The 4,692-nt window shown below is 45.2% G+C and overlaps 1 long non-coding RNA gene across 1 annotated transcript; it reads right to left on the reverse strand.

Moving 5' to 3' along the window:
* Window positions 1-583: 583 nt before the first annotated feature.
* Window positions 584-4,391, reverse strand: LOC148141434 (uncharacterized). Its single transcript, XR_015752574.1, has 2 exons — window positions 2,834-4,391; window positions 584-1,906 (listed from the first exon to the last, which is right to left on the reverse strand). It is a non-coding gene; the product is annotated as an uncharacterized LOC148141434 (long non-coding RNA).
* Between the last annotated feature and the right edge of the window lie 301 nt (window positions 4,392-4,692).

Raw genomic sequence — 4,692 nt, forward strand, 5'->3', positions numbered from 1 at the left:
CTTCCTGTGTCAGTGTGTGATAGAACAGCAACATCTACAGGCAAAGTCGAGAATTACAGAAACTATGACTACGGTAAAACTGTTAAGTAAACCTGCATTGCTTTTTCAGAGTAACGTGTTTCTAAAGATCTTAAATGCAATTTACTGGATTAACTCAGGGCTTCATTCGATAAATTCTGTAATCTGACGTGTTTGTTTTTAAAATCAGCCGCAGAACTGTTTCGAAAAGAGCACAGCATGTAAAATGCCTGACAAGAGATCTGCAATATTGTCAGATATTTTATAGGGAAGACTAGATGAGGGGGGTAAATTGGAAAGGGGGGGGGGATGGAAACAGGGACAATACTAGAGGCCATAAATATAAGATAGTAACTAAAAAAATCTGACAAGAAATTCACGACAAACACATTTCCCCAGCGCGTGATACGACTGTGGGAAGTTGCTACCACGGGAGCGGTTGAGGCTAATAGCATCGGTGCATTATAGGGATAACCAGATACACCCAAGACAGAGAAAGAAATCGGCGAGTGCTTCCTGTGGAGCATAAACACCAGCATAGTCTGGTTGGGCCGAAAGACCTGTATCTGGGTTAATACATTTTATTCTGGGTTAATACATTTTATTCACACAGCAAGAGCGGGTAAATTACAGCTATTTTGAGAAATGTTCTGGAGGCAATTTTCTCTCTCTCTCCCCACCCAAAAAAAAATTGTTTGCCGTGTATAGGTAAACAGGCAGGACAGCTTACATGAGTAAATGTAGTGGGTGCAAACGAAAGAAACTCAGACCCATTATACCAATTTCTCCTGGTGGTTGAGGTTTGGGGGGGGGAGAGAGCTGGAAATGGAGAGAGGAGCTCCGACGTTTTAACTATCTTTCGCAGGATTTGCTGTCCTCCCCCGGGAGATCGGTCCGCTGAGGCAAATCCTGACCAAATGGATGACTTAGTCATTTGTAACTTTTCCTTTAAACTGAGCAAAAATCTGACCCCGCCGTATACAAAGTCAGCACCGAACAGATGTCCGCCCACTCGTCACATTCAAATCTCCCTGCCTTCAGAGTGGAGAGAGCTGAGCAATGTGGCATTTCAAGTCTATGAGCAGCGCGCTGTTCTCGTCTCAGTGTGCAGACCGATCAGATTTAACTATGTACCCATTTCAAACTGGTGACTGTACATAATATTCGTGCAGTTGAGACGTATTCGATGCCCAAATGTCCCCATTTCAGGCACTTGTCAGCAAGTCAAACCGACACCTTATGGCCTTCAGCACCCAGTCTCGCTGGATTATCCAGTAGCTTCTCTCAACAAAACTCTCGGAAACAAGAATCCAAATGCCCCAATTATTCAGAATCTTTTCAGTTACATTTACCCGCGCGTGTGGAGTCGACAGACATTAAATCTTTATTTAATTTCAATGTCACGCTCAACAGACAACGCACTAAAGACTGTATCCACTTCTTGCAACTTATAAAGAAAGGAATAGGCCCACAATATAATGCACGGGACATCACTCTCCAATCAGATTTAGGGAATATTGATGCTGCGTGATTTACAGCGGCAAGTGCTGACAACTCAATAAAAAGACCAATATCAGGCCCGTTCTGAAGATGGGTCATGAACCTGAAACGATAACTCTGTTTTCTCTCCATAGATGCTGCCAGACCTGTGGAGTTTTCCAGTAATTTCTGCTTTTGTTCCGAATTTTATTTTTGATTAAAGGTTGAGTCAATAGATATAAAACTGGAAAAGCGCGGCAGGTCAGAGCACAAAAGTCAACGTTTCCGGCCGAAACCCTTCCCTTAAAGGTTGTTTGTAGTGGTTCTTGAGCAGGATCCCTGATAGTAACCAGCATTCTGAACCTTCTATTTCTAGGCAAAAAGACAAAGAACTGCGATCCCTGGAAATCTGAAACAAAAACAGAAATTGTTTTTAAAACTCTCAGCATGTCTGTAGAGTGAAAGCAGAGTCAACGGGTTCTGAGTTCTGAAGAATGGTCATTACCGTTTCTCTCATTACAGATACTGCCAGATCTGCTGGGTTTTCCTAGCAATTGCTGTTTTTGTTTCGGATTTTCAGCTTCCGCAGTGCTTTGATTGTTTAAAATTGAAAAATGGTAACTGAGAAAGTGTAAACTCAGTTTCTCTCTCCAAAGATGCTGCCAGACCTGCTGAGTTTCTCCAGCAATTTGTTTTTCCTTCTATTTTTGGCATGCTCCGAAAACAGTTCAGGTTTGTGCCTCTATCCATTAAAGAAGACATTTTAAAATTAGAGTAATTACGCTGGTTACGTTGTAAACAGTTAATCCCTTTTCCGTCGTAAAGGTGCAGTCCGCTTTAACTCAGAAGTAAACTTTACAAAACGCTTTCCTTTTAATGGGCATCACGGAAAGCTGGATTGGCATGTGTTTGCGTATATGTGTGTGTTGGGGGGGGGGGGGGGGGCGGTGTAGATATCAAGGCAGTGTTACTGGTAGTGAGATTAAATATGATGGAGGAGCTGGTGTTACCACTAAACTCGACTGTTCATCACACTCCTGACTAGTTTCTCACATTCCAACCTCAGGTCATCGCAAAACTTCGCTGCCCCTGTCTGAACTTGGTCCAGTTTCTCCTATCAATCCCTCTGCTCGCTGACCTAACCGGTGATCTTAAAATTCTCATACTTTTTTCAAATCCCCTCGATCTGTAATCTCCTTCGCAACCCTCCAATTCTGGCATCCAGTGCATTCCCAGTTTAGATCCTCCCACCCCTGGTGGCCACGCCTCAGCCCCTCTGAGCCCCTATTCCCCTACCCCATCACCTCAATGCCTCCCATTCCTCCTTGAAACCTACCTCTGCGGCAAGACCTTTTAGTCATCTGATTTAATGTCTTCCTTATGAGTCACGGTGTCACATTTTGCTTTGTCACTCTGCGGCGGAGCGTCCTTGAGTCGTTTATGACGTTGAAGGCGTTGCAGAAATGTAAGTTGTTGTTGCCGGCTGTTTGTTAGTCGGTGGGTCTCACCCAGTCCGTCTCACCAGCTTATCGTCGATAGGGGGAGCTCCGCGTTGCCTGATTGAGCCCATTGAGTTGAGCCACCAGGCTTGCAGTTTGAACACCTATATTGAATAACTCCTCAGAGGCAGTCATTGTTCCTGGGTCGAAGAAGCCTTTATATCTCTCTTCCTTTCCCAACCCCTTCCTTCACTCCCTTCTTGTGGGACAGATAAAATCCGGTCGCCCAGAATTTAAACAGGATTCCCCCCCCCCCCCCACTCCAAACAAAACACAGCCTGTTCCAAGACGGGAACCGCAAAAGAGCCAACTCCGATGACCCATTGAATAATCTGCAATCTAGGAGAAGAAATTTTAAAATGTGCTTCATTTCACAATAGAAGATAAATTCCTGCAATACCGGATCAAAAAAAAGTCAAGCGTGCACACATTCGCGTAAATAAAAGTTCGCTTAAAAGTATTAACAGGCTGGAGTCAAAAGAAAGACGTTGACGGTTCTTTTTCCGTGTGTGTGTTTGTGTGCCTCTCTCCCTCAGCCCTGGAAATGTCTGAAGAGCGGGTTTCTCTCTCGATTAACAGGGTGTTTGTTAATTACTGATCCCTCATGCCTGGGTCAGTGGACAAAGAGACTGGCTACAAACTCAAACCCGGTATTTACCCCCTTTTTAGTCTCCCTCACACTGAGTTTTCTGACAACATGTTCCGGGAGTTATATAGTCTGAGACCATCCAAGATGGCGAACGTCAAGTTATCATTAACACTCACTCACTCAAATATTTGGAGTGACTGCTACAACAACAACAAAAAAGCCTGAATATTTTTTAAAGTCTTTCATAAATATTAAAAATATAAAAAGAAGCGCGGCACATCAAACTTTCCAACGTTTTCTCCCCTAACATTTCCAGCTGTTGTGTTTCAGATTGCTAACAGGTTCTCTCCCGAGCAGTTTCTTCGGGAGGAAAACAATCTTTCTTTTTTTGTCCCCTTTAAGATAGTCCGATTGTGAATCAAATCCTTCAAATCTGCCCTTGAGTTTTCTGATGTGTCTAAGAAAACAAGTGAAGAAAGCAGTTTCGTGTCTTTTTATATGTACATACACAGAGATTTTAAAAATGCATTTATCCAAATTCTGTGAAAGTGCAAATTCTTCATAAGAATGTTATTAATGGCTAACTATTTTGGGTGATCAGAAGGGGGCTGGAGGAGAAGCGATTAGTGAACTGAGTGAAGAGAGGGCTATGCTATATATAGTTTCAAATTGAAAACTGTGTTCTATCCCGAATGCTTTTAGGCACCGGGGCTTTGTGGAGAGTCCCAGGAATAGAGGTCTTCCCCCCCCCCCCACCTCACTAATAAATACAAACCACATCATATACCCCTTAGTCCCAGTGCCAAGTGCTGCCCGAGCCCCGGGATGTGCCTCCTTCACCCGGTAAACCGGATCCTTAAACCCCACACCCCCCTCCCTTGGCTACCTCAAGGCGTCTCTCAGCAGCTGTCCCGTGTGTTAGTTGCCCCACATTCCGGCCCGATTCCCGACCCTGTCCGAGTGCGGAGGGGACCAGCCGCAGTTGCCGCCGGTGGCCCGGGCCCCGCTCTTCCAGGAGAGGCCGGTCTCGGGCCGGTGGCCTTCCGCGCTCGCCGCCTGTCGCCGCCGAAAGGGCGATTTCACCCGCCGCCGCCCGCCACCCGACCG

The sequence above is a fragment of the Chiloscyllium plagiosum genome, unplaced genomic scaffold (genome assembly GCF_037043375.1).
Source record: "Chiloscyllium plagiosum isolate Xiang-an unplaced genomic scaffold, Cpla_swu_hap1 HiC_scaffold_33, whole genome shotgun sequence".
NCBI classification, from domain to species: domain Eukaryota; kingdom Metazoa; phylum Chordata; class Chondrichthyes; order Orectolobiformes; family Hemiscylliidae; genus Chiloscyllium; species Chiloscyllium plagiosum.